Source organism: Homarus americanus, unplaced genomic scaffold (genome assembly GCF_018991925.1).
Source record: "Homarus americanus isolate GMGI-L3 unplaced genomic scaffold, GMGI_Hamer_2.0 scaffold34921, whole genome shotgun sequence".
Classification (NCBI taxonomy): domain Eukaryota; kingdom Metazoa; phylum Arthropoda; class Malacostraca; order Decapoda; family Nephropidae; genus Homarus; species Homarus americanus.
Window position 1 is genome coordinate 2,529,245 of NW_024741901.1, and position 12,407 is coordinate 2,541,651.

Consider the following 12,407-nt stretch of genomic DNA (forward strand, 5'->3'; position numbering starts at 1 on the left):
ACACACACACACACACACACACACACACACACACACGTTACTCTAACTCTCCGTCAAGATATAAATATAACACACGAGAGGCCATAAAAAACAACCCTCTATTTTTCTCTCCATTGATTTCATTAAAACTTCATCTTCCACTCCCATGAAAGGAATAAAAGTGAGTTACTGGTCTTCACAACACCTTAGCATGACACCCACGGTGGCTCTGATACCTACCTTGATCTGTGGTGCTGGGGAGAGGAGGAGATGGGGTGGGGTGTGGGGTCGGGTGGTGTGTTAAGTGGGGGGTGAGAAGGATGGAAGAGGTGGAGAGAGGGGTGGGTGGATATGTGGGTGGATGGATGGAAGAAGACAGTATAGCCAGAGTGAATAATGAAGGGAGAGAGGACGGAGGAGATGGGAAGAAAAGACGAACAGGAGGAAGTGGATGACTATGGTGGAAACTAGATGCTAAAATCTCTCTCTCTCTCCACCTTATTGATACAATGGTGGAGGAAGAAAAAAACATTGGTGAGATATTATGTTGAGATAGGAGGAGAAGACAAAGGGCAATGATGGAGGAGGTGAGAGATAGAGAAAGAGAGAGAGAAAGAGAGATAGGAAGAAGGCTGACGAGAAGTGAAAGGCAGAAATAGATAAATAATTCGTAAAGAGGAGAAAATAGAAAAGAGAGGAGGAAATTAAAACTGAAAATAATGAGATGATGTGATAAAAAGAGACGAGGAGAGAAATGGATGTATGTGAGAAGAGAATTAAGAAAATAAACAGAGAATAAAGAAAAGAGGAAGAGCCAAAAAAAAAGTAACCGGGAAAAGAAGAAAACAGAAGATGATGAAAAGGATAAGGGTGTGGAGAAGGAGGAGGAAGAGGAGTAGAGGAGAATAAGAGAGAAAGACAAAATGAATGGGAGAAGGGAGCGGTCGACACATTCAATAGCCCTTTTGTTAACGTTAGGAAGCATTATTTACAAAGGGGTTTATAGTTGACCCCCTCCCTGCCCTCCATCACTGTCTCCCCCTCCCCTCCTGTCTCCTTCCTGCCTCCTCCCCCTCCCTGCCCTCCTGCCCCCTCCCTACCTCCCCCCCTCCGACGCTCAATAGTACTGTACTGATTTTCTGTACACTGTGCCTTTTGTTTTTCACTGGCTACATAATAAAGCCATTCTCCAGGCTCATATATAAAGTATTTATATATATCATTGGTCGTAGGCGTAAGTTCATTCATTCGTGTTCTTACTTGCATTAGGTACACTTCTGCTGGCCTCTTAACGTGGTCAGTACTATACACTGTTGATAGAGCCTTTCCCTAGACCAGTAAAGTAACGTATATGGTACTTTTTTTTACTGGTTTTAATGCTACTTATTTCCTCATACTAATTACTCTTGCAGTGATGTCTGCCCGCTATCGTGAGTCTTAACGTTAGATGGGAACTTTACCGGCCGAAGTATGTGGTTAGGTTAGGTTAGGTTAGGTAGAAGATCTGGTGATGTTTGACAACTTATTTTTTATTGTTGTAAATTTTTTTCTCCTCCATCTCCTTATCTGAACTGCTGCATTATTTTGGGGGGACTGACTAACGGGTATCCAGGTCAAGATAACTGTTATGATGAACAGACCTTAAAACAAGTGCGTTCCCCCGTGATCCTGTAGTCGTTGATCCCGGTGCAGCTTTCAGTCGCACTGCAGTGTTCAGCAGGGTGGGTGTTGGCTTCCCGTGACCCTGACTGCCTGGCATATCTCGTGTAATCTCTTCACTCCGGGGACCTTACTTTTGATAGTCTATTTAGATAACCCCAAGTGATATGTCTCTATATCCACCAAGATACACATTACATTGTAGCTTAATTTCCTTAGACCTACAGGTGTTCAATTAAGATTAGTGTAGGTAACTTGGCGGATCATTCAAGGACACATTTCTTAGTGTCACCGCTGAGAGATTTTACGGCCCCAGACTCCATAACTTCGATCAGCAAAAGTCCAATACCTGCAGCACAAAGCCCTGAGTCAACGGGAAGCTGTGACTCTCTCGCCTGCTGTGTCACCTGAGACTGCATGGTCGGGTCCGTATGTCACCATCACTACATTTCAAAACAATCAAACTTGGGCGCCATGAACTATACTGTCAATAATTATTCCAACTACGGCTGGTGGCAGGTGTTGGCCAATTGAAAGTGTCATTTAATTTTTAAGCCACGGTAAAGGATTCAATTTTATTTGACTGTAGCGCATCCGAGTAGCTAATAACCGAGGGATTTTTTTATTGTGTGTGTATGTGTGTGTGTGTGTGTGTGTGTGTGTGTGTGTGTGTGTGTGTGTGTGTGTGTGTGTGTGTGTGTGTGTGTGTGTGTGTGTGTGATCTATGCCATTAGTTTTCTGTTATTTTTTGCAGTAACTAATTTTTTTGGTGTTTGATAATTCAGAAAATATAACGTTGCATTTCTCTTCAGTTATTTGGATTTACGTATTTTTTAAATGATAATAATACAGTGATTTCTATTGTCCCTTATGGCCGTGACAACTTGTACTCGTGGCTTGGAATTAGAGACCTTTAACCCATATAAAGTGTTACTCATGGGTGTTACCGCGTCTGCCAGACCCACTTGGCAGACACACATCAGTACAACTCGGTCTTAAGATATCACCGACGTTTTACCCCATTCAGTCCTCCCTCATCTGACACGATAGCAGTTAAGAATGAGAGGCTTTGACTGACTCTAATGAATGACTGTATCTGGTGAGGAAACTTTGCTTTACCTCCCATATACTGGTAACACCGTAACCAAAGAACTTGTCCTGTCACCAGTATACAGTATAGTGACTCTTAAAGCCCCCAGTTAGAAATGATCTATAGAAACATGTAGAGTTGATGTACCTGAGTTTCCCATCTTTAATAAAGGTTTAATTGCATAAAAGACAGGGAGGCTTAATATGCTCCTTTGTTTATCCATCCACAGCGAGAAGACTCCCAAATGGTTAGGAGTGTCAGCATATTGATATCTGGTTCTACGTTGGTCTAATCCATATCCTCTTTGTACAAGATTCTGTTTATAGGAGAGCAACCATATCAGTTTACCTCCTCAGTACTGCATTACTTCGGTACCAAGTTGAAGCAATTTTTTTTTTCAGGAGAGGAAGGAGGTTAATTCTGACCATTGTAATATTTGAATGATACTTACAAATTATTACAAGGTAGAATATATCACTCATGTGTATGTTTGTAAAGTCTTAAGTGGGGTGGTGGCTGCCGGCCTGCCTCTCCTTCAGCCCCTGTGTTGTTCCCTTGTGTTTAGTACAGTTGTCAGAATCCTCACAAATAGTGGTTAGTTTGTCTTCATTTCTCCACGTGAACTATGAGGAAATAGTCACAAGCTCTTTCCTTGAGGTCAGATCTTTTATAATGCCTGAGAGTTTCTTTAAGATCATCTCCTGGACCTGATATTAACCACATCATTCATCAATCATCGTTAATGGTTTACTCTACTGTACATTATCCCATTGTAAATATCTGCTCACTGACGACTAATTTAGCAGAACGTCCGGTGCACTTATTGGCATCACACAACTGGTGGTACACTGAACGAGGGTGCTCAGGGTTTCAAACTCCATTGATTCCATTATTGATTTTGGTCTATACGCGCCTTGACCGTCCCCGTCATGTGTCTGAGGAATACCAGGTGTCACTTGAGACCTGCGATACACCTGGGAGCTGGGACACAGGTAAGGTATATCAACCTTCACCTTCCCACGTTGTAGGGTTATGTACGTATGTTCATTGCTGTATAATAAATATCCTGTAATTATTTTAACCAGAGTTTGTTGTAAAAAGGGATGTTTTATTATTTATATTATTATTATTATTAGACCTCTTAACGTTAGTCTTATGGCTGCTATAAAAGTTATCCTTCAACTTTTCTGACCCATCTCCTTCAAACCTCTCCCAATTGTGCCGCGTCTCAGGTCACCCTTCACCCTCCTCATCACCCCTCATCACTCCTCACCACCCCTCACCTTCTCACCCTCCTCACCACCCCTCACCTACCCCTCACCCTCCTCACCACCCCTCACCCTCCCTCTCACCACCACCCTACCACCCCTAACCCTCCTCACCACCCTCACCTCCCCACCCCACAACCCCACCACCCTCACCCTCTACCACCCCACCTCCTCACCACCACCTCACAACCTCACCACCTCACCTCCTCACAACCTCACCACCTCACCTCCTCACCACCCTTCACCACCTCACCTCCTACTCACCCTCACCTCCTCACCACCCCTCACCCTCCTCACCACCCCTCACCCTCCTCACCACCCCTCACCACCCTCCCCTATTCAACCGCCCTTCTATATAAAGTCAACAAGGGCTCCACAAACTGCCCATAATACGCCTACACAACCTCAAAGGCAGTTTTCTCAACCAAGGAGTAAACGTTCCCCCAATATTATGTTCACAAGTCATAGAAAAACATGACATGGAAGTCTTAGTGACCCTCAAAATTGGTATTAATCTTCTTCTCTTTAGTGGCAAGCTGCATTATCGAAGTCCCGGGTGTATCAAGTTTCAGGTGACAGGTTTATTGATTATTAGTTTGACCTTTGACCAGTAACCACCTTAACAATAGTGGTAAAGTACCTGTATAATGTTGTGATCATCAGTGAATGGTAAATATGGATGTAGCAACAGTGACCTTGACCTTTGACTGAGTGACCTGAGAATTTGTTTGGATTTTCCCCTCACTGTGGACATGATATCTGTGTAATATTATATTCATCTGACAATCAACACGTTAGGAAAAAAGACAGACAGACAGGTAGACAGATATCTCTATAACACCATACACATTGCTTTACCCGGGCATATAAATCTTAGTGTTAGGAGACGGTGGGGAAAGATAGAGATGGCTTCCTTACCCGTGGGGCCGCCCTTAGCGTCAATCCTCCCCCAAACGACCCCCACGAAGGGTTCAGGTCAGAGGCTTGCTCTTCCAGGCACGTGTGGCCGTCCTCTTATCCCTTAAAAAATAGGGTTGGATAAGGGGATTGAGGTCTCCTTCTCCCTGAGCCCAGCGTGGTGTCTGTCTGGTATTGACTTGCTCCCAGGTGCAACTCGGTGGGCGGAATAGAGCAATAACTGGGTGAAAAAGAACCCCCGCCGCCCTGATTCATAGCCACGATGAAAGTCCAGTCGAGCCACACTCACCAGGTAAAAAAGTTGGCCCATAAAAAAATTCTTTCGTCGGGAACCTTTTTTTTTTATTTCTTTACGAATTAAAGGAGAAAGGTTGGCGAAGATAGAAAAACAGGGAGAAAGGAAAAATAAATAGATATTAAAAAAAATATATATAAAATACATCAAAACCCCAAACGCCTCCACACACACACACACACACACACACACACACACACTAATTCTCCTCGTCCTTTACCTTCTCTTTATTCTATTCCCTCACCTTCCTGTCTCCTCCTCTCCTCCTCTTCCTTCCCCCTCCTCCTTCTTCCCTCACTTTTCTGACTCTTCTCTACCTCTCCATTTTTCCTCACACCTTGCACTTCCTTCCTCCTTCCTCACCCTTCCTCCTCACCCTTCTTCTCACCCTCTCCTCAAGAAACTCACATGTATCAGCCCTTTCTTCCCCCTCCTCCTCCTCCCCCTCCTCCTACCTCCTTACCCCTACCTAAACCCTCCTCCTCCTCCCTACTCCCCACCTCCTCCTCCCCCCTGCCCCCTTCCTCCTCCTCCTCCTCCTCCTCTCCCCCAAGTTCACCCTCCCCACTGCCCCCTTCCTCCTCCTCCCCCACTCCTCACCTCCTCCCCCACTGCCCCCCCTTCCTCCCTCCTCCCCCACTCCCACCCCTCCTGCCCTCCCTTCCTTCCCTCCTCCCTCCTCCCACCCCCCTACTCCAACCCTCCTCCTGTCCTCCTGCACCTCACCCTCCCCCCTGCCCCCCTTCCTCCTCCTCCTCCTCCCACCCCCCTTCCCCATCTAAACCCTCCTCCTCCCTCCTCCTCCCCACCTCACCCTCCCCTGCCCCCCTCCTCCCTCCTCCTCCTCCTCCCCACTCCCACCCTCCCCCCCTGCCCCCTCCTCCCCCTCCCCCTCCTCCTTCTCCCCACCTCACCCTCCCCTGCCCCCTCCTCCCTCCCTCCCTCCTCCTACCCCCTTCCCCTACCTAAACCCTCCTCCTCTTCCCCTACCTCACCCTCCCCCCTGCTCCCCTTCCTCCTCCTCTCCTCCCACGTTTCGGCTTCCTCTACCGTCCTCCTACTCTCCCATTGCGCCACTTTTACTTTAGTTCCCCGTTTCTCCTCTCGTGTATCCCGTGTGTTCAGGGGTCACTCACTAGTTCCTCCTGATCACTGAACTTCCCTCCTACCATCTCTTAATTTGTTCCTCTCTTCCTTCCCTCCTTCCCCTTGTCTCCTCCTCCTCCCCCTCCTACCTCTCTCTCCCTCTTTCCTCTTCCTTCTTTATTTCTTTCTCTCTTTCTTTTTTTCTTTCTTTATTTATTTATTTCTTCTCCCATGTATATCGATTTTCCTCTTCATCTCACTTGCATCTTCTCCTCTTCCTCCTCCTCAAAATTTATTCTTCCCTACTCCTTCCCTATACCTCTCAGAGAGGCAACACCTACCTCCAGCGGCCTGACCTCCCCCCAGCCCCTTCCCCAGCCTTCCCTCCCCCAGCTCCCCTCATAAGCCCCTCCTTAAGTACCTGACAGTCATTCACTACCTGGCCTCCTCCTCCTCACAGCTGCGCCTCACACACTACAAATAACTGGCACTTGTTTATATCTGTCTTGACGTGAAAACAAATGTGTCTCCCTTTCTTTCTCTCTTTATAACTACCTACTCAGTTATGTATACCTGTGTGCTTATATCTATATACAGATTTATGGCTATGACATAGGCTTAATCTCTTATCTATTTTCTTATCCATCTATCTATCTCTCTATCTGGACCTGGACAGTAACTGGCTTATAAATATTTGAAAATCATTTGATATAAACCAATCATATATGACCCAGAAATAGATGCCCAGATATTACCCAGTGTTCAGGGAATTATGTCCGCCACTGTGTTAATGTCTCTCCCTTATCAACCTGAGATGGTGTAGGAGAGGAAGCAACGAGGTGATAACTAAAACACGGTAGTAATAATAAGGAAGTGAAGTGTGGGAGGCAGGTCGTGTAGCGAGAGGAACACACATGGGAAAAGAGGCATAGAATAGATGGATGGATTCAGGAGGTTTAGAGACGTTTATTGGTCCAGTAGTGGTGAAGGTGAGAACATAGGGGGACGATCTTTGTTTAATTGTGTGTGTGTTTGTTGAGTGTGTGTGTGTGTTGTGCTTTGTGTGTGTTGTGTGTTGTGTTAGACCCCAGTACGGGAGAATCACATCAGAGGTCTGGGCGGTGTAGGAGGTCCACTTACCCTCCTGATTGCCTCTCAAAGTGCCGGTAAAGGAGCTTAAGTGGTTGCTTATATTAACTGTGTCTTAAGTGGGTTGAGGCTCAAGAGATTGGTTGGCTGTTTGTGTGTGGTGAGCTTTGTGTGTTGGTTTATGTCTCAGTAGTGTTTGTTGTCAAGTTTATAGTGGTTTTTGTGTGCAGATCGCTTGCTTGCTTGCTTGCTTGCTTGGCTGGACTGATGGTTGATTATGTGTTTGCTTCTGTTAGTGGTGAGCTTACAGTCGGTCTGTGTTCGTGTGGAAGTCGATCACCAGCTGTTGTTTTTTCTTGATAGTCTTTTGTTGCGTTTAACTTTTTGTGTGAGTGTTTGTGTGCTTTTATGAGAGAGAGAGAGAGAGAGAGAGAGAGAGAGAGAGAGAGAGAGAGATTGTCACAAGTTTGTCTGTCCTGTCTTTAATGTTTTCTTTTGGGTGTCTGTGATATTTAACGTACTAAGACAAGCGAGTGTTGTTGTGATCGTGTTGTTTTGTATGGTCTTGTTAACCCTTTGAGTTCTGGAGGGGTTAAACCATCGTCGTCCAGAGGGTTAAACCATCGTCGTCCAGAGGATTAAACCATCGTCGTCCAGAGGATTAAACCATCGTCGACAAAGGATTAGATCATCTTAGTCAAAAAATTAATTCATCATCCTCAAACGGCTAAATCATCATCCTTAAAAGGTTAATCCAGCATCCTCAAAGGTGTTAAACCATCGTCGTCCAGAGGGTTAAACCATCGTCGTCAAATATATAAATCCTCCTCCTCAAAGGGTTAAACCATCGTCCTCAAAGAGTTAAAGGAAATGTCTCCCTCCTTACCCCCCCTCCCCCTTCACCTTCATAAATTAAATTGGATGTTCCCGGACACTCAGGTTAGAGTCCTTTAAAGGCCGACGAACTCATTAACCAACCCCTCACAACACCTGTCGACACTGTTCCACGTTCCACAACACTACACTTCCTGCCTAGGGGGGGGGGGTTGGTGGTGGGTCTTTCGGGGTCAAATTAGGCTGTTGGATTATGTTCGAATGCCTTGTTGTTGCTTTAAATTACTGTAGACGTGACTTTAATTCCAATTATTACTTTAAAATTTGGACGCTAGTTTTCTCTTGTCAATTATGGTGTTCCTCTGGGGTTTTTTCCTGTCAGTTATGTTGTTGGGGGAGATGGTGATGGCGGGGAGCAGGTGAGCTATAGTGTTCTTCAGCAGATATCATGATTGTACAATAGTCCTCTGTTGTCTGTTTTGGTCTTGTAGTCTCTCCGCCGCCCAGGGTACGTGAGGGCGCCTCCTGAACCACTCATGAAGATAGTTATCATCTCCATAATATCTTTCCCCATTTGCCGCAGCAGGAAGAGTCGACCTTTTTATCTATCCTCCATAATAGGATAGGATCATTTTCCTCCTTCCCAGTATTCTCGAATTATTTCTCCTCTTCCCTCTCATGCATTCAGGAGTCACCACCACCATTTCCCCTCTCTTTTCCTCCTCACAATATTTATATCTACCTTTCTCTTCCCCATTCTTCAACACACGTACACCCATGCTTCTCCTTCGCTCCCTTCCCTCCTCACCCCTCCCCAATTCCCCTTCCTTTACACACACACACACACGAGGAGGTGGGGATAGGTCCTGCTCATCACTGGCGACAATGAGTCAGTAATCATCTCGCTCACCGTGGCTACATTGACATACTTGATCAACCCGGACGATCAGGAGAACTCATCATCGCTCTCACCTTTACACCAGACACACACACAGACACGGCTTGCTATACCCAGGAGTGGTCGTGCAGGCGAATACCACTGGCGAGAGGATCAATGATTTGGAGACGAGGGTGATGGCGATAAGCAAAGGCGATCGGATATGTTGATACGTGAGCGACTAGCGATTGGTGGCTTGTGGCTATTAGGAGTGACGAGTGGGTATCAGTCAGCCTTAGAGAGAGTTACCCTGGAGACAGTGAAGGAACTGTTATTTTTCGCCATGCTATTTCCGTGTCTTACTCTGTACCGATTAATAAACCGTCTTTATTTTTTTTACTATTTCATGTTTCTGCTGTTGATGATAAAGATTTACTTAAAAAACAAAAACAACAATAATAATAACAGTAAAAATAACAATTAATAACAATAATAATAACTGTAAAAATAACAATAATAACAATAATAATGATAATATAAAATTATTGCAGGAAACTTTTATATATACACTCATTATTTGTCCCATTACTCATTGTCCCATAGTTAAATTCATAATCCACAATAAACCTGACTGTCTCATCTCACTCTATCAATGGGGAATTACTCACTAACATAAATCGCAAGGCAGCGCTATTCTTACTTGGTGTATCAGTGACGTTTAACACAGGAGAATACACTGCACTACTCAGAAACCTAGAGAGAGAGAGAGAGAGAGAGAGAGAGAGAGAGAGAGAGAGGGGGATTTTAACATCTATTGACTTACATTTTCTTTTTAGTTGTTGAGAGGATTTTTATTTTTTCCTCCTCCTCCTCCTCCTCCTCCTCCTTCTTCACCAGGTAAACTGTAAGGTTTTCTCTTTTGTCACTGAGTTAAAGTCCATTAATTGTTGTGGTTCTGTACACACCTGGCGGGGACTTCAAAATAACACAGTTTATCAGATAGTCTTCCCTACTGCATGATGATTCTTGCTCGAGGACACAATTTCTTTCTTAAATCAAGCGGAGATTATTTTGGCCCTGGGAGGTAATTTCAAGATTGATTATTTATCGTGCAACATGAGTCTCAATTTCCAGTGTCTTAGTGATTGACTCTTTGAATAATTGTTCTCGCGAGCCCCGTTCAATAAGTCACCCCGTCCCCTAATCTCATCTTACCATCTTGACGTGTGTGTGTGTGTGTAGTGTGTGTGTGTGTGTAGTGTGTGTGCGTCTAGTGTGTGTGTGTGTGTGTGTGTGTGTGTGTCGCTCAACACCCAGGTTTATAAAAAAAAGTTATTAACATCAACAAGATCTTCATTTTATTTCCCTTAAGTTGTAAACGAGTTCATTATTAACTCATAATAAAACCTGGATCTGTTTTCATTATAAACCTGAAGGCTGCTGCCTCTTGACTCTGGTAAACACCCCTTCAAAAGTCCTTCCAATCTGTTAATAACAATGAAAAAAGATGTTTATTTTTTGTGTGTGTTTTATAGCTAATTGGTGAAAGCTAATTGGTGAAAGCTAATTGGTGAAAGCTAATTGGTGAAAGCCTTGTTGGTGAAAGCCTTGTTGGTGAAAGCCTCCTCCGCTTCTTAGGAGTCATATGGGAGGATAATTACTGCTGTACTCCCATTTACTTATTTAACCAGTAATATGAAGAGTTACTTATGGTGTTTTTTTCTCCTCTTGCCTTTCCTTTTGAGAGAGAGAGAGAGAGAGAGAGAGAGAGAGAGAGAGAGAGAGAGAGAGAGAGAGAGACAAATAGAGACGGAAGAGAACGAAGATTGAGGGATAGGATTTTGAGAGGTAAGTGAAAATAATTGAAAGAGAAAAAGGGAGGAGAGAGAGAGAGAGATGATGATGATGATAGGTTAGATAGATCAAGCTTAGGTGGAACAGATAGCAATAACACCACCATCACCACCACCTGCACCATCACCACTATCACCTTCACCACCATCATCACTACTATCACCTTCACCACCACTACTACCTGCACCATCACCATCACTACCTGCACCATCACCACTATCACCTTCACCACCATCATCACCACTACTATCACCTTCACCACCACTACTACCTGCACCATCACCATCACTACCTGCACCATCACCATCATCACTATCACCTTCACCACTACTTTCACCATCACCACCATCATCATCACTATCACCTTCATCACTACCTACACCATCACCATCATCACTATCACCTCCACCACTACTTTCACCATCCCCACCATCATTATCATCATCACTATCACCTTCACCACTACCTACACCATCACCATCATCACTATCACCTTCACCACTACTTTCACCATCACTACCATCATCATCATCATCATCACTATCACCTTCACCACTACCTACACCATCACCATCATCACTATCACCTTCACCACTACCTACACCATCACCATCATCACTATCACCTTCACCAACACTACCTGCACCACCACAACACTCGCTCAGGTATACACAACAACTCCTCCCTCCTCACCATCCCTGCTCCCCGTCTTAGCCTTCGTCGCTAGACAATACGCTCGGCTCTCAAGTCTCAACCTCATAGCATCCCCCTTGATTAATCTTAATTGCTCTTCCCGACGAGGTATGCCTAGAGATATTTGTTGCGGTCTCCCAACTCCTGTAGATACGTTCCTCCTTCACTGTACTGTAGGAGTGTAGGTCGTTCGGGTCACTACACGAGCCAGAGATCAGATATTACGACTGTAGAAAGTTAAAGGGCAAGACAACACAGAGGGCATTGAATGTTTTATTATGGAGTCTGGCGAGATGACTTTCTGTTTGTTTTTTAATCACTTTTTTACGATAGTTTTCAATGTTTTCTACTAATTAAAAGCTAAGTAAGCTCTCTCTCTCTCTCTCTCTCTCTCTCTCTCTCTCACACAGGTCGTACTCAGTTATCTGTCATCAAATCCATGTGTATAGATACTGTTTGTTTCTTGTCATAGTGAACGTCTATTTGTTGGGCAAGTCGAGGGTCCTGAAACCTGCTGTAATGTGTCTGGCAGGAGATAAGCGTTAGTGTAATGTTGTGAATACAGTAATGATGATAACAGCTTTATGGGTTACAGAAGTTTCTTCTTGAATATATAATTATTTTTATTGATACTGTTTTTGTTATTGTCATTGTTGTTGTTATTGTTATTATTATTATTATTAGTGTTGTTATTATCATTATTATTAATATTTGTTGTTGTTATCATTTGTAATATTATTATTATTATTATTATTATTATTATTA